Genomic DNA, 25,561 nt, shown 5'->3' with positions numbered 1-25,561 from the left:
CAGTACTGACTGCTGCAGAATAGTGAGTGCAGTTCTAAAGTCTTATACAAGATGTAACTAGGGATAAGTAATGTATGCACATAGTGATTACAACAGCAGAATAGTGAGTGCAGCTCTGGAGTACAGTATAATATAGAATATGACTTGGATTTGGAACCACAGCCTGGCAACTATCAGTAAGCCAGGTTGTCACGTAGTTCCTTTTAGCCAATCAGTTAAAGAAATATATTACTTTTTGCAGAACATGTCCTTCATTTTGCTCCACAGTTAGGGCCATTTAGTGGGCACCATCACACCCATCAGGTACAATGTGATTGCTCTCAATAAGAGAAACCAAGTAATCCTGTATGATACCTTTTACTGGCTAACAAAAATACATGATGTCATAGCGAGCTTTCAAACCTACCTAGGGTTTGAAACCTAAGTAGGTTTGGACGCTCGGTATATTATCATGTGTTTTTGTGAGCCAGTAAAAGGTATCATATCTACAAGATTACTTCATTTTGCGTCCTGAGATAACATTTTGCTCTACTGCCTAATAATCATCAGGAAACAGTTACTCTTAATAGAAGTCTTAATTAAAACACATCTATGTAGGTAACACATAGACCTAAAATGTTTCAGAAGTTGTGGTTGTGAACTTCTAAATCTACTTGATTAGGTGAATATTTAGAGAGTCACTTTGCATTTGGAGCAGATATCTAATATAAAAAAGCCTACAGGTGTCTCTCTGTTTGCCTGTCTTTCTCTCTGTTTGTATGTCTTTCTCTCAGTCTCTTACTCTGTCTGTCTTTTTCTCCCTCTATCACTCTCTCATTGTCTGTCTGTCTGTTTGTCTCTCTCTCTGTCTCTTTTGTTGTCTGTCTCTGTCTGTTTTCACCTGTCTATCTCTGTCTGTCTCTCTCCCTTTCTGTCTCGCTCTGTCTCTCTGTCTGTCTCTTGCTCTCTCTATCGCTCTTTCTATGTCTCTCTATCACTTTCACTGGGTCTCTGTCTTTTTATCACTCTTTCTGTCTGTCTATCGCTCTCTGTCTCTCTATTGCTATCTCTCTCTGTCTCTCTATTGCTTTCAGTCTGTCTAGTGCTCTCTCTATCTCTCTATCATTCTCTCTTTCTGTCTGTCTGTCTCTCTATTGCTTTCTCTCTCTATTGCTCTCTTTCTGTTTCTCTATTGCTCTCTCTGTCTGTTTCTCTATCGCTCTTTGTCTCTCTATCGCTCTCTGTCTGGCTCACTATCTATTGCTCTCTATCTTTTTCTCTCTCTGTTTTTATCGCTCTCTCACTATCTCTCTAAAACTCTCTCTGTCTCTCTATTGCTCTGTTTCTTTCTATCACTGTCTCTCTATCACTTTTTCTCACACTGTCTGTCTCTCTATCACTCTGTCTCTATTGCTCTTTCACTCTGTCTCTCTATTGCTCTCACTGTTTGTCTCTTTCTCTCTGTTTGTCTGCCTCTCTGTCTGTTTGTCTTTCTGTCTGCCTCTCTCTCTAGCTGTCTCTCTATCTGTTTTTGTCTGTCTCTTTCTTTCTCTCTGTCTATCACTCTCTTTCTCTATCGCTTTCTCTGTCTTTCTATCACTCTCTCTCTGTGTTTCTCTGTCTGTCTCACTATCTATCGCTCTCTTTATCTCTTTCTCTCTGTGTCTCTACCGCTCTCTCTCACTGTCTCTATTGCTCTCTGTCTCTTTCTATCACTGTCTCTCTATCACTCTTTCTCTCACTGTCTGTCTCTCTATCACTCAAGGTATTTATATTGCTCTTTCACTGTCTCTCTATTGCTCTCTTACTCTATCTCTGTATTGCACTCTCTCTGTCTCTATCGCTCTTGGTTGAGCAGTGTATGCTGCAGCTTAGCAATGTATGCAGTGTTGCTTAGCAATGCTTCACTTATTCCAGCGCATGTCTGAAGCACAGCAGCGCTGCCCATAGACTTAACATTGTAACTTTCAACCCTCCTAACAGGTCCTTGAATGTATTACACTCACATATGGTGATTTTACGGCAGCGGTGAGCATGTGTGTCATCTAATGACTCAAACATCATACACCAAAGTTACAGCAAAGGGGTCAAAGTGTGGGGCAAGAAAACGCATGTAGGCTTATTTATATTTATATATTGAAGATGGGTATCAGGGAATTATGATAGGGCACACTAGGCTTGTGGAGACTCATGGGCAAATGCATAAATATGTTCTATGCTTGCCAAGATGTTGTTGAGTTACACAGGGGCCAAGTTTAACTCTGTCATCCAATGGCCATACATCTGTAGTGGGCCCTGCCAAGCGGTCAGACATGGGGCATTAAAAATCAAGAAGTTCCATTCTAACTGCCTTGAAAGCAGTTAATAGGTGTCTGGAATTACATTATCTACAGATATAATAGAAATATTGGCACAGATGCAAAGATATAAGGGGTATAGAGATAGTAGTACCTGATAGGGCCCAGAGCCATCTCTGCCACAAAAGAAGACTCCAGTGTTATCACTGGCACAACATACTGTAGCTGATGAACCTTGCTAATGATTTTATATTGAGGCTAAGTAGTTTTAAGGTACGCCGGTCAATGGGTAATAATTAGAGATGAGCGAGCATACTCGTCCGAGCTTGATGCTCATTCGAGTATTAGGCCAGCTTCACACGAGCGTGACGGGCTCCGCCGCGTAATATTCCGCAGTGAAGCCCGTCACGGCGCCCCCCAGAGACCCCATACTTACCAGCGGAAGATAGCATGAAGACGCTTCCCCGCCCACGCCCATGACGTGCGGCGGTAGGCGGGGAAGCGTTTTTTCACGCTATCTTCTGCTGGTTGCAGCGGGAGATAGTGTGAACGGACGGCTTCCGTTGACTGCAATGGAAGCCGTCAGCGCGTACACCCGCGGCAAATAGAACATGCTGCGGGTGAGGACGGGAGATTTCACGGTGTGAAATTCCGCGGTGGAATTCCGCACCGTGAGCATTGTGCTATTAGGTTCAATAGAACCTAATAGCAGGGGGCAACGCAGCGGATTTTTGCCGCAAATTTACGCGTCGTAAATCCGTTCGTGGGAAGGAGGCCTTAGGGTGCTCGAGATGCTCGTTACTCGAGACGAGCAACACGCGGTACTCGTCTCGATTAAATGAGCACTGACCATTGAATTCAATGGAGCCGGCAATACAGCCGGCTCCATTGAAAGCAATGGGCTGCCGGCGAGCGCGGGATGAATTGTCGGGAAGGGCTTAAATATTTAAGCCCTTCCCTGCAATTCATCCTAAAATGTGTAAAAATAAAAAAAATATATACTCACCTTGTCCCGGCAGAATGATGTTAGCCCATTGAATTCAATGGAGCCGGCAATACAGCCGACTCCATTGAAAGCAATGGGCTGCCGGTGATCGCGGGATGAATTGTCGGGAAGGGCTTATATATATAAGCCCTTCCCTGCAATTCATCCAGAAATGTGTAAAAATAAAAAAAATATATATACTTACCTGGTCCCGGCAGACGGAGTTCAGCGCGGCCGGCGGCAGTCCTCCTGAACTGCTCTGAACAGCTGTGAGTAGTATTCAGCAGCCGGGGATTTAAAATCCCCGCCTGCTGAATGAGCTGTCTCTAATTGGTCACAGCCTGACCAATCAGAGGCAGATCTCACTCACACACCCATTCATGAATGGGTGAGTGACTGCTGCCTCTCATTGGCTCAGCGCAGGGGCCAATCTGATTGGTCCTGACCATAATCAGCAAGGCACACGTGCTGGCTCATCTTAGCTAAGCACCACACTAGGTGGAACGAAGGCCAATCACCACCTGCGGGTGACACCACTGCCTCTTCTCCTGTGTTACATGCTGGCATTGCTGTCCAATCCCCACCAGGACACAGGCATGAGCCATGTGAAGAGGACCCAGGCACGAGCCTGCATCCACAGTGTACGAAAATTTTTCCCAGCACAGCATCCAGCTGTCCCCATCCCAGACAGGGTAAGGTGCACCCCTTCGCCTACTCAGTAGTCCACAGCATACTGAAATTTTTCCCAGCGCAGCGTCCAGCTGTCCCCATCCCAGACGGGGTAAGGCGCATCCATCGCCTACTCAGTAGTCCACAGCATACTGAAATTTTTCCCAGCACAGCGTCCAGCTGTCCTCATGCCACACAGTCGCTTGATAGCCACATCACCCTCATGTCTATTTATAAGTGTGTATTGGATGAGGAGGAACAGGAGACACCCACTGCAAAAGGTTGGCAGGGCCTGGCAGCGACCCTCTTTGAAATTGTGGGTGATAGCCCACAATGCTGATGAGAATTGCTGATAAATTAACGTATGATCATAATTCCAATCCCATGCCCCCTCTGTCACAAAATTTCATGAGCCACAAACGTGGGCATAAAGGAGACTCAGATGCCAGTACTTCTACACATCTCCACAATTCAACAACCCATTCTACAACAAAAGATTTTTTTTTACCCAGAGTGCAGGTGAACCCCTGAAAGATTTGTTTACCCAGAGTATAGGTGAACTCTTGAAAGATTTGTTTATTAAGAGTGTAGTTGAACCCTGAAGGATTTGTTTACCAAAAGTGCAGGTGAAACCCTGAAAGATTTCTTTACTAAGAGTATAGGTTAACCCCTAAAAGAATTTGTTTAGCAAGAGTATAGGTGCACCCTTGAAAGCTTTGTTTACCAAAAGTGCAAAATAAAACCTGAAAGATTTTTTGAGCGACAGCTCATACTTGCTTAATGGGATTCAGGTGGCGGTCCACCGACAGGCAAGCTACCGCCTGTCCCAGCCCCTGCCTCTCCCCGAGGGGCTTCTTAACCAGTGCCCCAGGGAAAGACAGCATGAACTGTACAGAAAGTAGTGGCCAAAGATGGACATCGCGCTGGGATTCGTTTCCGTACTCCATGTGACCCATTTAAAATTGTGCTTCAGAGCTGACAAATCGCAGACAAATTAATGTATGATTGTAAGTGCCACCCCATGCCACCTCTGTTGCAGCATTTCATTATCCACAAACGCCAGCATAGGGGGACTCAGAGGCCAGTACTTCTACATTTTAATGAATAAGATTGCAGGTGAGACCCTGAAAGATTTTTTGAGCGAGAGTGCAGGGTATTTGTTTACAAAGAGTATAGGCGAACCCCTAAAACATTTGTTTACCAAGAGTATAGGCGAACCCCTGAAAAATTTGTGTACCAAGAGTATAGGTGAACCCCTGAAAGATTTGTTTACCCAGAGTGCAGGTGAACACCTGAAATATTTTTTTAACATATAGCTCGTACTTGCTTAATGGGATCCAGGTGGCAGTCCACCGAAGTAGCATGGGTACCCTCTGCAGTGTGGGCAGCAGTCTCTTTCCCCTCCTCCTCCAATACACACTGAGAAACAGACCTGAGGGTGGTCTGGCTATCAAGCGACATATTGTCATCCCCCATCTCCTGTTCTATCCACAAAGCGTTGGCCTTAACGCTTAGCAGCGACCTTCTCAGCAGGCAAAGCAGCGGGATGGTAACGCTGAAAACGGCCGCATCGCCGCTCACCATTTGTGTTGACTTCTCAAAGTTTCCTAACACCTGACAGATGTCAGACATCCATAACCACTCCTCTGTGAAGAACTTCGGAGCCTGACTACCACTCCGACAGGCATGTTGCAGCTGGTATTTAACAATGGATCTACGTTGCTTGTAAACCCTGGCCAACATGTGCAAAGTTGAATTCCAGCACGTGGGCATGTCGCACAACAGTCGGTGAACTGGCAGCTGGAAGCGCTGTTGCAGTGTCCTGAGGGTGGCAGCATCTGTGGTGGACTTTCGGAAATGTGCGCACACACGACACACCTTGCTGAGCAGCTCAGACAAATTGGGGTAGTTTTTAAGAAAGCGCTGAACCACTAGATTGAACATGTGGGCCAGGCATGGCACATGTGTTAGTCTGCCAAGCCGCAGAGCCGCCACCAGGTTACGCCCATTGTCACACATCACCATGCCTGGTTGGAGGTTCAGGGGCGAAAGCCACAGAACAGTCTGCTCCGTCAAACCCTGTAACAGCTCTTGGGTGGTGTGCCTCTTGTCACCTAAGCTCAGGAGTTTCGGCACGGCCTGTTGACGCTTCCCCACGGCAGTGCTGCAGCGCCTCGAGTTACCGACTGAAGGCAACGTGCTCACACATGGTAATTGAGAGATGGAGGAGAAGGACAAAGGGGGGTGGGGGTTGAGGAGGTGGCATAATAAGCTAGAGAAACCATGGCCGAGGTAGGACCCGCAAGTTTGGTGTGAGTAGCATGTGAGCGGACCCAGGGTCAGACTCGGTTCCAGCCTCCACCAGGCTAACCCAATGTGCCGTCAGGGAGATGTAGTGTCCCTGCCTGCCAGCACTTGTCCACGTGTTGGTGGTTAAGTGGACCTTCCTAGTAACCGCGTTGGTGAAGGCAAGGTGATATTCCGTGACACGTGCTGGTGTAGGGTGGGGATGGCACAGCAGGAAAAATAGTGGCAAATGGGGATTGAGTAGTGAGGGACGGCCATGAGGTTGTGGAAAACTTCAGTTTCTACTAGCCTATATGGCAGCATCTCCAGGCTCAGCAGTTTGGAGATATGCACGTTTAGCGATTGTGCATGCGGGTAGGTGGCTGCATATTTGCGCTCGAGCTCTAATGTTTTTGTTATGGACAGCTGAGCGCTGCACTGGGACACATTGGTGGATGCAGTGGAGGACTATGCAGGTAAAGGGGTGGGTGCAGGGCGGGAAACCCTCATGCCCTGGGAGAGGGATTGCATTTCAGTGCCAGCATGTGACACAAGGGAAGAAGCAGTGGTGTGACCCGCAAGCGGTGAATGGCCTGCGTTCCACCTCGTCAGGTGCTTAGCTATCATTTGCTTGCGCATGCTGGTGATGGTCAGGCTGGCAGTGGTGGCTCCCCTGGTGATCTTGGTGCAGCACAGGTTGCACACCACTGTTCGTCGGTCATCCGCGCTCTCATTAAAAAACCTCCAGACCTTTGGACACCTAACCCTCTGCATGGGAGCTTGCCGCGAGGTGGTGCTGTGGGGAACACTTAGGGGATTACTTGCTCTGGCCCTGCTTCTCCCTCTGGCCACCCCACTGCCTCTTCCAACCTGTTCTGTTGCTGCACTTGCCTCCCCCTCTGAAGCTCTGTCTTCAGTAGGCTTACCAACCCAGGTTGGGTCAGTCACCTCATCATCCACCAGCTCTTCCTCTGACTCCTCAGTCTGCTCCTCCCTCAGACTTACTGCCCTAACAACAACCTCACTGACAGACAACTGTGTCTCATCATCATCATCATCAACAAATACCTCTTGAGGCACTACTTGGAAGTCCCCACCCTCATCACCCTGAGACTGTGAAAGGTCCAAATTTTGGGCATCGGTCACGACAAACTCCTCAGGTGGCTAATGAACCGTTGTTTGCCACTCAGGGAAGGGACCTGAGAACAGATCCTGTTAGTATGCGTGTTCTGAATCTCTCCTTTTCCTGGAGTGACCAGGCTAGGAGAAAGGAGGATCAGCGTAAGGATTCACAGGTCCACTCCCTTGGCTAGCATAAGTGGACTGCGTGGAAGACTGTATGGTGGATAAATTACTGGATTCGTTATCCGCTATCCATGTCATCACCTGATCGCACTGCTGTGGTTTTAATAATGGTCTACGATGCGGACATGCAAACTGTGGCATGAGGCTAGGGAGTGTAGATATGCAGCGTTCTACGTCTCCCTCAGCAACAGGCACTGTTTCACCCTGCTCAGGACCTTTGCCCACACCCTCATTTGGACGCCCACGTCCTTGTCCTCGACCCTTACCCCTAGTGTTGATCATGTTGTATAATGCACTGCGTCAAAATGCTACGCAAACTATGAGGTATTTTGCGTATGCTTTAAGCCAAAAATAGACAGTGTAAACTGCATACAGTCTTGTTATACAGTGTGGATCGACAGGACACACACAGGTGTATTTTGCGTACGCTTTAATCCAAAAATAAACAGTGTAAACTGCATACAGTCTTGTTATATAGTGTGGATCGACAGGACACACCCAGGGGTATATTGCGGACACAGTGATATTTTATGTATGCTTTAAGCCCAAAATAGACAGTGTAAACTGCGTACAGTCTTGTTCTATAGTGTGGATCGACAGGACACACACAGGGATATTTTGCGTATTCTTTAAGCCAAAAATAGACAGTGTAAACTCCATTCAGTCTTATTATGTAGTGTGGATAGACAGGACACACCCAGGTGTATATTGCCTACGCTTTAAGCCAAAAATAGGCACTGTAAACTGCTAGTCTTGTTTTATAGTGTGGATCGACAGGACACACCCATGGGTAAATTGCTTACGCTTTAAGCCCAAAATAGACAGTGCAAACTGCGTACAGTCTTGTTATTTAGTGTGGATCCACAGGACACACACAGAGATATTTTGCGTACGCTTTAAACCCAAAATAGGTAGTGTAAACTGCGTACAGTCTTGTTATATAGTGTGGATCAACAGGACACACCCAGGGGTATATTGTGTACGCTTTAAGCCCAAAATAGACAGTGTAAACGGCGTACAGTCTTGTTATATAGGGTAGATCGACAGGCCACACACAGGTGTATTTTGCGTATGCTTTAAGCCCAAAATAGTCAGTGCAAACTGCATACAGTCTTGTTATTTAGTGTGGATCGACAGGACACACACAGGGGTATTTTGCGTACGCTTTAAGCCCAAAATAGGTAGTGTAAACTGCGTACAGTCTTGTTATATAGTGTGGATCGACAGGACACAAACAGGGGTATATTGCGTACACAGTGGTATTTTACGTATGATTTAAGCCCAAAATAGACAATGCAAACTGCGTACAGTCTTGTTATATGGTGTGCATCGACAGGACACACCCAGGGGTATATTGCGTAAGCTTTAAGCCCAAAATAGACAGTGTAAACTGCATACAGTCTTGTTATATAGTGTGGCTCGACAGGACACACACAGGGGTATATTGCGTATGCTTTAAGCCCAAAATAGACAGTGTAAACTGCATACAGTCTTGTTATATAGTGTGGATCGACAGGACACACACAGGTGTATTTTGCGTATACAATGGTATTTTACGTACGCTTTAAGCCCAAAATAGACAGTGTAAACGGTCTTGTTATATAGTGTGGATCGACAGGACACACACAGGGGTATATTGCGTACACTTCAAGCCCAAAATAGACAGTGCAAACTGCTTACAGTCTTGTTATATATAAGGTGGATCGATAGGACACACCCATGGGTATATTGCGTATGCTTTAAGCCCAAAATAGACTGTGTAATCTGCGTACAGTCTTGTTATATAGTGTGGATTGACAGGACACACCCAGGGGTATATTGCATATGCTTAAAGCCCAAAATAGACAGTGTAAACTGCGCACAGTTTAGTTATATAGTTTGGATCGACTGGACGCACACAGGGGGATTTGGTGTATGCTTTATGCCCAAAATAGACAGTGTAAACTGCGTTCAGTCTCGTTAGTGTGGATCAAAAGGACGCACATAGAAGGATTTGGCATAAGCTTTAAGCAAAAAAAAAATGCAAATAAAAAATGAGGAGTTTTGTTACTTTCTATCTAGTCTGTGTACACCAGTAACAGTATGTAGTATACAGCCGGATGCTTGTGAATGCTTTGTGCGCACTACTGGTCTCGGGTTGCCAAACTGAGGATGCACAAAAGAGGAGTTGTAGTTCTAAAAAGGACTGTTGGGTTCTTTGCGGATGGATCCCTACCTAAATGCTCCTTCTAACCTACACTAACGCTCTCCCTCATTCACAGCAGCTCTGTCCCTCAGCTAATCCAGCCTCCGTGTGAGGCGAGCATCAGGTGAACTGAGTTTTTATGATCCTAGGTCACCTGATCCGGCCAGTCAGTCACTGCTATAGACGTGCACAGGGTTGGCACGTCATAGCAGGAGGTGCCAAAGCCTTCCCTGCATGTGCATTGGCTAAAAAAGACGCTAAACATGTGGGGGGAGAGGGTGAAATTTTCTTGAACACTGCGTGGTGCTCGCTCGAGTAACAATTACTTTCTAGTATGCTAATGCTCGAAGCAGCATCAAGCTCGGAAGAGCATGCTCACTCATCTCTAATGCTGACCTCTGCTCTGTACAGCATAAGACAACATTTGGCAGTAATGTGTAAAAGTTGTGACTTGAGTGACTTTGACAGTGGTAGATTGTTGATGTCTGGAAGTTTGGTGCCAGTATGTCTGAAACAGTCAAACTTGTTGGCTGTTCTTGCACAATGGTGTCAAGAGTGTTCCAAGAACGGTTGAACCATGGATAGACATCCAACAGAAGATCAAACGTCAACAAGCTATGTGTGGTTGATCCTAGAAGCAAGCATCGAGTGGCAAGTCTGGTATCTCAGGAATGTGCCACTATGGACTAACTGACCCAGCAGGACAGCATCGGAGAAATTAGATAATTTCTACAATGACCATGTGATGTACCTTAACTTGACTGGGGTTCAATAGCTGAAGACTTACAAGTGTGCCCCTAATGACACCGTATCATTACCAACAATGCCTTGCATGGACCCAGGAAACATGTCAGTGGACCTGAGACACATAGAAAAAGGTCATCTCGAGTGAAAAGTCCCATTTCCTTCTGAACCATACAGATGGCCAGGTTCACATATGACATAAACTGCATGAAGCCATATCCCATGAGTGTACTGTTGGGGTTCAACAGGTCAGTGGTGGCAGTGTCACAGTTTAGGGTGCATTTTCCTGGCATGGCCTAGGACCGTTGCCAATCATACGACAATCCTTGAATGGTTAACACTACAGGGACCTGTTAGCTGAACATCTGCACCCATATCATCGGGAACTCCTTCCTGACCACAGTGTCATCTTTCAACAGAGCAACATTCCATGTCATCAAGCTTGAATCACTCAAGAGTGTTTGTAGGAACATTACAATAAATTCTCCACACTGTCTTTGGCCCTGGACCAAAATTCACCGGACAGTAACCCCATTGAACATGTCTAGGATATCCTGGACAGGGCTGTGAAATCTGCTCTCATTTTTCTGCAAAATGTGCTCCAATTGATATAGCTGCTGAGGTGGGGATGGGCCAAGTTGAGTGTAGAGGATGTACACCACCTTGTGGAATCTGTTCCCTAGCATCTAAAAGCTGTGATTGACCAAAAAGGAGGAGCAGCTCATTATTGAGTCGTGTTCCTAATCCCGTGACCATTCAGTCTATACATGTGTGGCTTTAGGTGATCTAAGATAATCTACAACATTGTAAGCTGCTCCATTGTTCCCCATACACCGGTTCATTCCATAGACTTGACATTTTTAGCTCTTCATTGTCGTTGGCTCAAAAGACCTTTAAATGTCTACTTTGCTTGGTTTCTTTGTAAGCGTCTGATTATTTTTAGTGTTCAGCAATATGGTAATGCTATTTTCTGCAGCAATGATTCTCCGTTTGTAGAGCTTTGCAAATGTTTTAATTAGTTGCTTGCCAGACATTTTGCTGACATATTTCACCTTGTATAGCTATTTGAATTCCAGGTGTACGGTTGTGACATTGATGGAATACTATGATTAAAGGTGTAAGAGGTAGCAGCGCGCTGCTTACAATGTGCACGCAGCACTCACGCCAAAACTACATCTCTCGCTGATATGGAACAGAACACTGGGAGTTATCTAAAGGACCTCAGGCTTAAAGGACCAGTCCAGGAAAAAATTACCTGGGGTGCAATTGCCATATAGAGTTTGATAGGGCAGTTAACATACTTAGTGATTGCTACAATGCTGAAATGTTGGCTCTGCTACAATTCCTCATCATCCCAGTTAACCTCCACTGCATTATCTGTATAATTGAGTACCTTCTGTGTCCTGGAAGTGTCTTTTCTCTATTCATAGCTAGGAGAATCACATTTAATCTCTCACAGAAATTAATAGAGAAAAAACATGCTGGATTCTTCTGACCAGCTGACAGGAAGGGGTCATTCATTCATACTGCTTACACTAAATTCTGCCCTCTCATCAGCACAGTACAGCAGAAATCTGGATCCATCTGACCAGGAGATGTTTTTCCGCTGCTCAGTGATACAGGTTTTGAGCTCTTTTGCCCTCTGACGAGTAGTTTCCATCCATAGGACCCCCTTTCACTGGATGTTTTCTTTGATTATGCCATTCTTGGTATACTTGACACACCATTACATGACAAAATTCCACGAGGTTGGCAGTGAAATCCTGGCCCTGTCTGGTTTAGCACCAATGAGCAGACCTCATTGGAAGTTGCACCAATTCACAATTCGTCAGGATATAGATTCCACTAGGTGATTAAATCATTTTTCAGGAATATTGGCCACTGCAGACAGGAAGCTTTGTGCAGTTGACATAGATAAGTTGAAGTTGCTAACATGTTCTGACCAGCTGACTGGAAGGGGTCATTAATTCATGCTACTTGCACCAAATTCTGCTTCTTCCATCAGCATGCTGCAACAAGGATCTGCATCCATCTGACCAAGTATGTTTCTCTGCTGCTCAGTGAGACAATTTTTGGCCTCATTTGCTTGCTGCAGCCTCACCTTTCTGTTTCAAGAAACGGCGAGTTTTACATTTAGACACATTAGATAGATCAGCATCATTGTATTTGGCTGACTGTGCAGCACCTGTTCATCAGAAGGATTCCTGACATCCTCCTATGACCTCTTTCAGTGATCAGTTTTTTCCATCCAACGATCCCCTTTCACTAGATGTTTCTCCTCAATCACACCATTCTCTGTATACTCTCCACACCATTACATGAGAAAACCTCGTAAAGTTGACAGTGAAATCCCGGCCCGAACTAGTTTAGCACCAATGACCTGGCCTCATTTGAAGTCACTCAGATTGCTGGATTTTCCCATTTTATGTGGATTTACACTGAAATTGATCCGCAGAAAACTTGTCACGTGACTTTATGCTGCACTCTGGGGTCACGGAGAGAATTTCCATATAGAGAAGCGCCAATCGTAAAAGTGTCGGGGGCTCTATTAGAAGGGCCATGCGCTATGTGAAGGTGCTTTATACATATTGTCTCTTTTGCTGTCACATCAGTCATGAATGGTCAACAAAAGCTTAAAAGATATATTATAAGAAGCAGCGGAACATTCTTTATTTCCAGTCATAAGGTTATCACCGATGTTTGGGTCCTCTGAACTCCAGTATTTATTATTTGCATTATCTAGGTTTAGGAACGAGTATAAGTGAATCTTTTTAGATTTAGAACTTTTCTCTTCGGACAACTCTATACAGACAAAAACACATTTCAAAGTGTAGACACACATAGTTTCTTAGATTTCCACAGCTGCCATCTGAAGAAATGGAAATTAAATATACCATATAGTCAGTTCTGCCGTATAAGGAGAAATTGTTCAAAAGACTCCGACTACACAAAGAACAAGCCGTCTTCTTGAAAGAGCGCTTCAGACAAAAAGCATACCCGAAACAGCTATTAGAGTCAGCTATCCTAACAGCTCAAAAACAAATGTCAACGGCAGATTCAAAAACCAATAGTGAGAGAAAGAGAAAACAGGACTGGATGACATCTGGAATAAGATAGAGAGAACAAACCTATTTGTTACTAAGTATAACACACAACACAATAGGATCAAGATGATCTTGAGTAAATATCTTGGGAAATACTGAAAAGTGACCCATTGCTGACAGAACAACTTCTAGATAAGCCTCAGTTTATTTGCAGAAAAAACGCCACATTGGGAAATATCCTAGCACCATCACTACCAAAAAAGACAAAGAAAAAAGTGTCACACTAATTCCACCTGAGGAGTATATAAGTGCAGGGAAAAAAAACTAACGCTGGGTTCTCACGGGATGGAAATCTCGCAGCTTGGCCGCAACAAAAAGCCACAAGATTTCCGCAGGAGAGCCGCAGCTTCAAAACCCATGGCATTTCGCAGCGGGTTTTGGAGCGGTATGACCGCCGGCATTCTGTTGCGGCTTTCTCTCCCAATAGAGAGGAGTGAAGCCGCAACAGAAAAAAAAAAAAGAATTGACATGCTGCAGCTGTCAATAACACGCTGCATCGTCAATTCCACCCGGCTATGCAGCAACGAATTGGCCGCCCCGTGTGGACGAGATTTTGCAAAAATGTCTGGCTAATCCCGGGACACAAGCGCCAGTTGGGACGCATGACATGTCACGGCATCCACTGACACCGCAGAATGTGTGCAATGTCACATTGAAGCGGTTATGAGTAGGGATATTTAAGTGGGTCTATGTTGTCTGGGTATTAGGCTTGAGAAAGGGGTCTTGAGCAGACTGAAACGCATTGCCTGCGTCGGTCATATCTTTTGATTGCTAATAAAAAAATTGAAATGAAGAATGGCTTTTGCTGACCTGGATTTTGGGGGAGAGTTGGAATCGTGTCCGAACCTCTCCAGTGAAGTAAGTCCTTTTTTGTTATCTTCTTTAATAGCAAGCAAGCGCAAGACCTGTTTTGTTTGGGCACATTGTGTGACCCTCCAAATATCATAGGTTTAGGAACAATCATGTACTACCTGAAATAATTCAATGCAGTCCGGCAGTGCACTCAGAGATAGTCGTCGTGTTACTGTTTTTTTACTGTGACAACATTTTGCTGCCATTTTGCGGGAGTCACTGTGAAACAAAATGTAACATGACTGCTACATTTTAATAGTGACACACCCTCCAAGGACATGCTGGATCCGTAACCCGCAGATCTGCCACAAATGTGCACAAGCTGTGAGAAACAATAACAAACCAAAATATGGGAACTCTTTCCCTATCCACATAACCTCAGGGATGGGGACCTGCCTAAATGCAGGCAATTCGCCCTGACAAGGGTATACCTGACCTCGTAACTTGGCCCTTAGTTAACCCTATGTGGGATGGGGAAAGATAAGCAACATAAGAAAAGAAAATACAAGCTTAGCTTTGACACAGCAGGCAAATTTACGATCCAGGAGCAAGCTCTGACTGAGACCACAGAGCTAGAGATAGACTGAAGATTCAATGACAATTCAGTCCAGCCTTAGCCAGACTAAATAGCTGTGACAATTGCCTGCAGCTGTGGCTAAGCATGTCTCACCTAATACCACACTCACCAGGGCCAGAAGATGGAGAACCACCTGCGAAACCTGCACCAGATTATCAGCATGGCAGTAATCCCAGAACCGCCGCAACAAATAGATCCTTAACCCTTTTTCATTTGCTGTATATATACAGCAAATATCAGGTGTCATTATATGGAGTAGGCTTCCGCGAGTGTCGGTCATCTTTGACAGCAGACTCTTAGTGGCAACAGCCGGAGATAACACTGATCATGACTGTTAAGTCTTTAACCCCTTCCTGCTCCAGGACTTACATTTACGAGATCACGGGGCAACCTCTCTTCATATAGCGTGGGTGTCAGCTGTTTACTACAGCTGACACCTGTGGGCAATAGCCGCGATCGGCCATTTGGACGATCGCGGCTATTAATCCTTTAAATGCCGCTGTCAATTCTGACAGCGACATTTAAAGCCCCCAAACGCTGTTCGGGGGTCCCGTATGGCCCACTGCGGTGAGATCGGGGGAGCCGTGCAGGTGTCATGGCTGCCGGGGGCCTTCTGAAGGGCCCCAGGGCTGCCTTGAGAGACTGCCTATCAAGCCATCCCACTCAGCCAATCATAGCCAGCGCTAGATGAATCAATCACAGCCATTCAGAGGCTCAGCCAATCAGAGACAATGCTTCTTGGATGTGTTACGTCTGCTGGGTAAACTAAAGCGCCACCTTTCAGTACCGATGCAGGATGGTGTTCTGATAAGGTTGGCCCCACTGTCTTCATCTGGGACCTAGCTATCCCTGATCAGGAACCTTGTAACATACGTCACTGTTCACACCAACATACCAGGTTACATATACCATATAGAACACAGAACAGGACTGCACATAAAGCACATGTCTGGACACCTGCACAGACATAATATACGTTGCTGTTCACACCAACAGTGTCAGGCATCACTCATCTGAAACACACAAAGGACATCAGACGTCTGGAGGGCACACCTGCCCAGCATAGGTGTAGCGTCAGGGGTCGCGGTGGCGACCAGGCCCTGTGCTCAGGGGGCCCCAAAGCCGCCCTCCGCCATACACATATGCACATTTAGTGCATTAATGGCTGGCCACTCTGTAGGCAGCAAGAGTCCAGTCACTCAGCAGGTAGAATGGCCAGCCAGAGAGGAAGCAGGGAAGAGCAGGGAGGAGGAGGAGGGTGGCAGTCACATGGGCCGGCAGTGATCATGTGCTGTCCCTGCCTCCTGCTGAATGAAAGCTGCTGTGTCTGCCCCTCCTGCTGCTGCTACCACATGGAGGAGACGTGGTCTGGGCCCCGGGGTATGTGTATGTATATATATATATATATATATATATATATATATATATATATATATATATATGTGTGTGTGTGTGTGTGTGTGTGTGTGTGTGTGTGTGTGTATCTGTCTGTATATATCTATCTCCTATCTATCAATCTATCCATCTATGTATCTATCTATCTGTATTCTAACTCATATCTATCTATTATCTATCTATCTATCTATATTTTATCCCATATCTATATATCAATCTATATCATATCTATGTGCCTATCTATTTATCTATCTAGATATGAGATAGATAGATAGATAGACAGATAGATAGATAGATAGATAGATAGATAGATAGATAGATAGATAGATAGATAGATACACATAGTTTCTTACATTTCCACAGCTGTCATCTGAAGAAATGGAAATTAAATATGCCATATCTATCTATGTATCCCCTATCTCATATCCGTCTATTGTGGTGGAAGTCCAGTATTCCTATATTATGGATCGGTGGGCTTTGGCAGTAGACAGTTGTCAATTGAACATTCTGTATACATATTTCTGTCTTGCTACAAATATAATGTCTTGCTACAAGTTATGCAATAGGTACTTCCGCTTATATGAAATATCTGTTTTATAAACTCTGCTGACAAAGATTGAATTTAGCAATTTAGCCCGTAACCAACATGTATAAATATATTTGACTGTCCAGCTGCATGCACTAATACGGAACTAGGAATCAGACATGGACAACCGCAGAAATTTCCCCAGCGACTTTACTGGAAACGTATGCAAATAACATGGGAGGTTTGTGCAATTTATAGTTCATGATGTAACATCCAATCATATCGAAGGAACCCCACGTGGCTCCAAGACAACCCACTCATTTCATCCACCACCTGATGGCCAATCACAGATGACCGGAGGATGGAAGAATTGCAAGATGCTTATCCAATAATTAAACAATACGTTGTATGCATGTAACATTTGACCTGCCCAGATGGGCGGATTTGTTAAACTCTTAAAATAGGCTACACGCCGATCATTAAAGTTAGAATTGAGGAAGCTATGCATGCTGAACATCGTGTCAGTGTGGGAACTTCTTATGCGCATTATCAATTCAGAATTAATATGGAGGGCTGTAAACATTCCAAATTGAGTAAGCCGTGGTTCCAAAAGAAGGTTCCACGACAGCTGGTGGAGAATGCGGGCAGTGATCGATAGGTTCCATAGAATTCGGACAGAAGACACGGACATATGCGACCTTGGACTTGGTGGGCCCAAAATATCATCAGAACACGGTGAGATAAATTAATTATCTATACCTGTGTGGCTAAGTTCAGGCTCGCCTATGTGCCGTGCCAGGCCGAATGATTTGGACCCGCACGACGACAGGTACTTCTTTAAGTCTCGATCACATGATAAGAACCTGTCATATGATATAAAGGAATGTTTACATGCCTGTTGTCTTGAGAGTACTAGTTAGTTGGTGACATCAATAGCTGCCCCCGGGAGGGCCTGTACGGGGTGTTTCCACTCCTGAGGGAGGAGGGAGCCGTTCAGGTGGGCCTGTCGCAGAGACTCAGCAGTCCTGAGGCCCGTTTGGAGGGCCCAGGGAGGGAGAGACTGCCAGAGAAAAGTCTGATATGGGATTTCCACTCCTGCTAGGCCTGCTTGTAGGGTCCGGGAGAAGGGAGCTATCAGACAGTATCCCGAGGGGCAGGGAGACTAAGCCAGCCGTACTGGTGCTCTGTCTATTTGTGTGTGTCCACAAATATTTGTTTATTGTTTAAATGTCCACGAGTAGGTCCCTCCGTCTGAGGGTAGATTGATAAACTGTATAGCGACAGAAATGCTAGAGACTCTAGGGCGGGGCATACTGTGTCCGGCGTCTGAGGAGACTTCTATAATCATGAATTTGGCAGCCATGATTGAAATTAAAAGGCAGCAAACAATGAGCCAAGGTTAATTCTTACACCCTCCAGGAAAGTGTGAAAGGGGTGGAGAGTCAAGTTATCATTGATTAATCAAGCAATCTTTCTGTGTGTCCTATCTGTCTTTTATATAAAGTTAGTGTGCTTGTCTGTTGTGTAGAGCTAATCCTGCTGAGTTGTTGTATAGAAATAGTCTGTTGGTTTGTCTGTCATATAGAATTAGTATCAGTAACTCTAAGAAGGGATTGTTAGCAATTGGTTATAGCCAAGATAATGCACCGTACACAGCGGCGCGCTGTGGGTTTGGACTTTATAGGTTAGGTTGCATTATTGGATCCCTTCTAGTAAAAGACAGACTACTAAACTATATTGCCTTCGAATTGTTAAACGTTAATAATAGCATAGAAGCATAGGCTTGTGCCCGTAAGTGTGTTTGGAAAAAAAAAAAAAAAAAAAAAAAGAGCTGCTAACTACATTTAAAAAGAGGAAGTGGAACTCTCAATAGAAGCGGAGCAATTCTTGTGCTGTAACATTTGTTAGTTATTTAACTAATATTGGATGTTGAAACTACTAGTATGTCTTGTTATGGAATCTAATCTTTGTCATACGCCCGTCATAAATGTAAAAAGTTGTATGCCACTCACATCCTGAGGGGGCTCTTAAGAATACAGACTGCGTAGCCCCACCATGCCCACAAGAAAATACATCTATGTTTACAGCCACAGCGGCTTGCCAAGCCCCCAATTCAATTGTAACCACCGCTGTGACAGAAGTTACAACATAATATATGTGATTTATGCATTAGACGTTAGAATTTCTCTAAGTGTCAGAAAAGAGGAAGTGAAGGTGGGCTGCAATGGCGTCTGTATTAATATACAAAGACACCAGCTTAGTGAATAGAGAGAATTGCAGTACATTACCAATCAGATGGAGATGTCCGGCATCTAAGACTGCATCTGCCCAGTCGCCGGAAGTCTGGGACAACAACTGTCTACTGTTGTAGAAGTAAAAATTAGCCACGTACTCCCGTTATCTCCCTTATAATCCTGTCGCTGGGCTGTCACATGAGTAAGAGACCTAAAAAGAGGAAGTTACTTGCCCTGTAGTCCCAGCACAAGTAACGTATATTCACAGACAATATAAAATGAATAAACTACAGGGAGAAAGAGAGACGGTAGAGAAGCCAAGGAATAGGAAACAAGCAGGTAACGATAAGGCCAGGTATCCACAGGAGGAACGGGGCAGATTGACCCGTAATTTGTAAAATGTAAATTGTGTGGTGCATAAGACTTTATCTTTATTGAGTTGTGATGTGTACCCAAGGACTGCCAAACATTGAATGAGGGAATAAGGAAGTAAGTGATTAGCCACACTCAGAGGGGTGGAGCTTGATGATGCAAGAACACGTCTCTTATCCAAGGAGGGGGTAAGAATCATAGATAGCCAGAAGAAAAAGTTTTGTTTTTTTCTCCTGTCCCAAACTCAGCTTTCCACGGGCCCTGACAAATTATGGGACACCCACAAGACAGGCATAGGGAAATTGGATGTATCGACCATGATAATATATACGAGACCCAGATACACACCCCTGGGTCAAACAGTATCCCCCTAGATAAAAAAAAAAAAAAAAAGGGTGAAGGGTCAGCCACACATGTTAGGTGCTGTGTGCTGATGCTTTGGAAAAAACTGCCAACCGGCCACAATTTCACTGTTAATTTCTCTTGCAGAAGGCTGTAGGGCCTGGAGGCCTCCAAGGACTAACCAAGTTCTGCAGGCCATACCTGTACATACACCCGTTGCCAAATTCCGCACCTCTCTGGGCCTTGTTTCATACTGCCGCCCATATGACAGTATTGACACAAAAGCACAGAGGACAAACACAGCAATGAGGTTAGATCCAGTGACTTGAGGAGCTCCCTCATCTGCTTTTGCGGTGGCAGCAGTACAGGCAATGGTTGACAAATCTTCTAAGTTGGTATTGGACTACCCCCTAGTGGTCGACACGCCAAATGGCACCCAGAACATACTCATGCAAGTGCAACCCAAGCACTTAGCTCTGGCCTATTAGATCCGGCTACAATGTGCTCTTTCCATGCCTCCCCCAATATTGCTCTGAGCTTCCCAATGTTGTAATACCTTGAACGCGGCTACTCTTCTTTTAATCAGGTATTCCTGGGGGGAGGGGAGGCATAGGTGATCTGAGTATGGCAGATCAGCTGTTTTAAAATTGTTTAAAATTCTGCAACAAGATTCTGACACTATTGTAGTGATGTACACACTGTTAATGATGCATATTTTGAGTTTTCTTTTGTAGATGGTATCAGGGTGAGGATTGATGATTCCGAACCAGATATGCAGAGGTCACACAACAAGATGTCCTAAACGCAGAAGCTCTGCCTCCGCATGTCTCAGGGCAAGAAGCGGAACCGGAGGCCCTCACTGAGGCGTGTGGAGTGGTAGAAGGTAAGTCGGCAACTTTTTACACTGACTCCTGGAATGCATTTGGCATAGCTCATGATTATGGCCCAATATGGAAGGCCAGACAGCTTGTTATCTCAGTAGGACAGCCAATTAAGAATGGTGCAGCGGTGCAGAGTCTCATGGAAACCCTACTACTACTACCTGGCAATGGAGAATCCACACCGATTTCTACAACGGAGAAGCGAGAGATGACACCCTCGCCGACAACACAGCAAAAGCAGCGGCCCTCAAGCCGTGGAAGAAAGAAGAATAGATACTGACAGCATGAGTCAGTGATAAGACTTTGGACTTTGATAAGACTTTGGACTTTGATATGTCAAGGACTTTACAGTTACAAGTCAACGAGGAAAGAAAGCAGATGGGCTAAAATACGGGAGCGACAGCACAGGACGGCGTATGGCGAACAATCAACAGAACTTGCCTACAGAGGTCCCTGTTCCCCATGATGGCCCAGCTGGTATACAGAATCGAAAGCAGCGATGACGGCGACACTGAACAAGAATGGGTGACACCTGGGTTCTCTGTAGCTGCTGCATCATTTGTCCAGTTAGCATGATCTTTGCCATGTGCGAGTCCGGACAGAAGTAAGGTGGCCATATAACACTTGCCTTGACCACTCTACCCATTTCAGAGATTGCCAATTTGACCACATTCAGCTCACACCTGTTGGGGAGTATGAACATGTGCTTGTTGTTGCTCGAGTCTTTTTCAGGTTGGAGGCCCACCCTGATACTAAGGTAAATGAGCAGATAACCACACAGAAATTCATGAATGAGGTAATCTGCAGATATGGGGTACCAGAAGTGATTGAGTCGAACAAAGGTACACACTTCACAGGTGAAATAATGCAACACATCATGTCTGTTTTGGGTATATTTCAGGCTTTTCACACACCCTACCATCCACGGAGTAGGGGGAAAGTAGATACGAAAGGCAATAGAGAAAATGGGTAAATTTTGAATTGAGTGTCTTTCATTAGTTTTTCTTTTTCCCAGGAGGGTACATGCCACAGTAGCTGAATTTGGGGAATGATTTTCTTGTTAATTTTGTCATAGGCCTCTCCAAGGAATTGTTAGTAATGCATTCTGCAGTCTCTGCTTTTCCCCAGGTCCTACAGATGAGTGTCACAATCTAAAACCAGGTGACAGGGTCTATGTGGAAAAGTTTAAGAGAGAAACCCTGTTTGAATGTCCCTACCAGATGTTGTTCACCACCCCAACTGCAGTCAAGCTCAAAGGAAAACCCACTTGGATCCACACTTCGCACTGAAAAAACTAATGATCCTTACATGCTATAATGTGGTACAATTCCTCTAACACACACCTTTGACTACTGTACACTAGCCCCCTGTTTCAGAACAAATTAATACAATCAAATGTGCAATATGAAGCCTACACTGAGGGTGAGAATCCAACACCGCATCGTGCTAAGAGAGACATTGACGTTCCAGGTGGTAACTTTGACCCACATGTACACATAGATGTAATAGGAGTGCCAAGGGGGGTGCCAGATTAATTTAATTCTAGAGATCAGGTTAAAGCAGGTTTTGAGTCCTTATTTGCTTTGTCACTGTTAGTAATAATGTAGATTGGATGAATTATTTCTCTTACAATCAGCAGAGGTTTGTAAACTACACCAGAGATGCTTTGCAAGGGTTAGCTAACCAGTTAGGGCCCACTGCATCCATGGCGTTCCAAAATAGAGTGGCCGTGGATATGATTTTCGCAGGAAGAGGTGGGGTATGTAATTTCCTGTACGTGTATTCTCCCTTTAATGTGACCAATGTTTCCCTTGTTTGAAAAAGATGAAGAGCCAGTTCCGATAATGCCAACCAGGTACGTTACCAGAAGAATGGAGAAATGTACCAGTACTGCGCCTGCCTCAGTCTCATAAGATGGACTGTCAGTGGACTTCCCATTTGCCTAGGGAAAGTGCAGAAGACCTTAGGTTCCGGCGAGGGCACACCCTGTGGGGTGTTAACTCGTACAGATAGAGGGTATGGATGCCCGGAAATAAGCCCAGGGAATCCATGGCCTCCTGCTGAGGTGAGGTAGGGATCCCTCCCCTTTTAGGAGTAGGGACTTACGGGCAGTGGGAAAACCCTGACGCAAGGGTGAGGCGAACTGAACGTGTTCACCATTAGGACTATCTCCAGGAGGGACATTGGTGTGGGTGAAGATTAAGGAGTCCCACGCCGTGCGTACCTGTGCACGCTATTAGTATTGTAACATTGTGCTAGAGCGAGAAGAGAGGCTCCTGGTGATAGTTTTGATCTACACGTATACATTGACATCATAGGATAGCCAAGGGGGGTACCTGACAAGTTTTAAAAATTAGAGACCAAGTTAAAACTAGATTCGAGTCCATTTTCCCGATCATTAGGGTAAATAAATGTTGACTGGATTAATTATGTTTATTATAATTAACAGCGGTTTATAAATTATACTAGAGACGCCTTATAGGGACTAGTTGACCAATAGGACCTACCTCGACTATGACTTTCCAAAATAGAATGGCACTAGGTACGATTTTAGCCAAAAAAGGGAGTATCGGTAAGATGATAGGGGAGACTTGCACCTACATTCCAGACAACACGTGACCCGCAGGTAAAGACGAGGTTGCCATTAAAGAAGCTAACCGCACTAACTAAAAAGAGCTAACCTTAGTCTGGTTTCCTCAGTAAGGTACCTAACAGGAGAAGGGAAAAATAAGTTTTGAAACATTGTGTATTTAGAACACTGTGATAGGTTTTTGCTAAGATTTTACTTTATTTTATCTGCAGTGCACTCTGCTTATGTCCACGCAACATGCCGGTGTTACAACGCCCCTGGTCCTGTTACCTTGCCGCCTCTGGAAAAGGGAAGTGGGAATAATCAGCTTGTAGCTCTTTCCCTCCAGACTAATATATATGATAATGCACTTACTAATAAGGCAGGGGTTCAGTCATGTTGATCAGTTATTAGATAGTCCTGATTTTGCACTCTTGTTGATGAATCGAGGTAACGTCAAGAAGGCGGGGTTCTATACAAGTTATGCAGTGTTTACCTGAAATAGTGAAAGTCGCACCTCTCCTAACCTGATTATATTTGTCACCTTTATAGTCATCCTAATTTCTGTTTGTTGTTGCATACAGTGTATTCCGACCCTGATGACTACCTGGTCCGCCCATCTCACTACGATGTCCAACAAAAAGCCCACTGTCAGCGCAACCGTCGTCATCATGGATCCAGAATGTGATGATGTCGAACCATCCTATACCCCCATGGCAGTAGTAGGCCTAGTCGTCTACAACGCAATGCGAGTCTAGGGTCAGCGGTGGGGGATTGGGGTGGGACGGAGCAGGGCGAGTTGAGTGAAACAGATAGTTTCAAGGGGGGTCTGTGGTGGAAGTCCAGTATTCCTATATTATGGATCGGTGGGCTTTGGCAGTAGACAGTTGTCAATTGAACATTCTGTATACATATTTCTGTCTTGCTACAAATATAATGTCTTGCTACAAGTTATGCAATAGGTACTTCCGCTTATATGAAATATCTGTTTTATAAACTCTGCTGACAAAGATTGAATTTAGCAATTTAGCCCGTAACCAACATGTATAAATATATTTGACTGTCCAGCTGCATGCACTAATACGGAACTAGGAATCAGACATGGACAACCGCAGAAATTTCCCCAGCGACTTTACTGGAAACGTATGCAAATAACATGGGAGGTTTGTGCAATTTATAGTTCATGATGTAACATCCAATCATATCGAAGGAACCCCACGTGGCTCCAAGACAACCCACTCATTTCATCCACCACCTGATGGCCAATCACAGATGACCGGAGGATGGAAGAATTGCAAGATGCTTATCCAATAATTAAACAATACGTTGTATGCATGTAACATTTGACCTGCCCAGATGGGCGGATTTGTTAAACTCTTAAAATAGGCTACACGCCGATCATTAAAGTTAGAATTGAGGAAGCTATGCATGCTGAACATCGTGTCAGTGTGGGAACTTCTTATGCGCATTATCAATTCAGAATTAATATGGAGGGCTGTAAACATTCCAAATTGAGTAAGCCGTGGTTCCAAAAGAAGGTTCCACGACACTATATATCTCCTATCTCATATCCGTCTATGTATCTCCTATCTCATATCCATCTATCTATATCCTATCTCATAGCTATCTCATATCTATCTATCTATCTATCTATCTATCTATCTATCTATCTATCTATCTATCTATATCTATGAGATAGATAGATAGATAGGAGATATCGATCTATCTATATCCCATCTAGAGATGAGCGAGCATACTTGTTAGGGACAAATACTCGAGCGAGTATCGTCCTTTTTGAGTATCTACCTGCTCGTCCGCAAAAGATTCGGGTGCCTGCGGGGTGGCCGGGAAGAGCGGGTGGGGGGGATGGGGGGAGGATCTCTCTCCCCCCTCCCACTCCCTCCTGCTCAATCCCGCAACCCACCGCTCACCCCCGCCGGCATCCGAATCTTTGCGGACGAGCAGGCAGATACTCGAAAAGGACGATACTCGCTTGAGTATTTGTCCTTAACGAGTATGCTTGCTCATCTCTAATCCTATCGCATATCTATCTATCCAAGTATCTCATATCTGGTGCTTGACAGGGGAATGACGCCCCCTCTTCGTGATAGGCTTTTATTTCTCACCCTCACAGCAGGTCCTGAATCCACAGCGGTCTGGTCAAGTGAGTGTAGCGCCACTTCAGCAGTGGCCTCCCAGCAGCAGCTTCCACCCTGTGTGGTCTTCTCCGTATCCCTGTTCGCGGCGGCGGTGTTTGTG

This window comes from Eleutherodactylus coqui, chromosome 10, assembly GCF_035609145.1.
Source record: "Eleutherodactylus coqui strain aEleCoq1 chromosome 10, aEleCoq1.hap1, whole genome shotgun sequence".
NCBI classification, from domain to species: domain Eukaryota; kingdom Metazoa; phylum Chordata; class Amphibia; order Anura; family Eleutherodactylidae; genus Eleutherodactylus; species Eleutherodactylus coqui.
The sequence above is the reverse complement of the archived record's forward strand: the minus strand, read 5'-3'. Positions refer to the sequence as shown.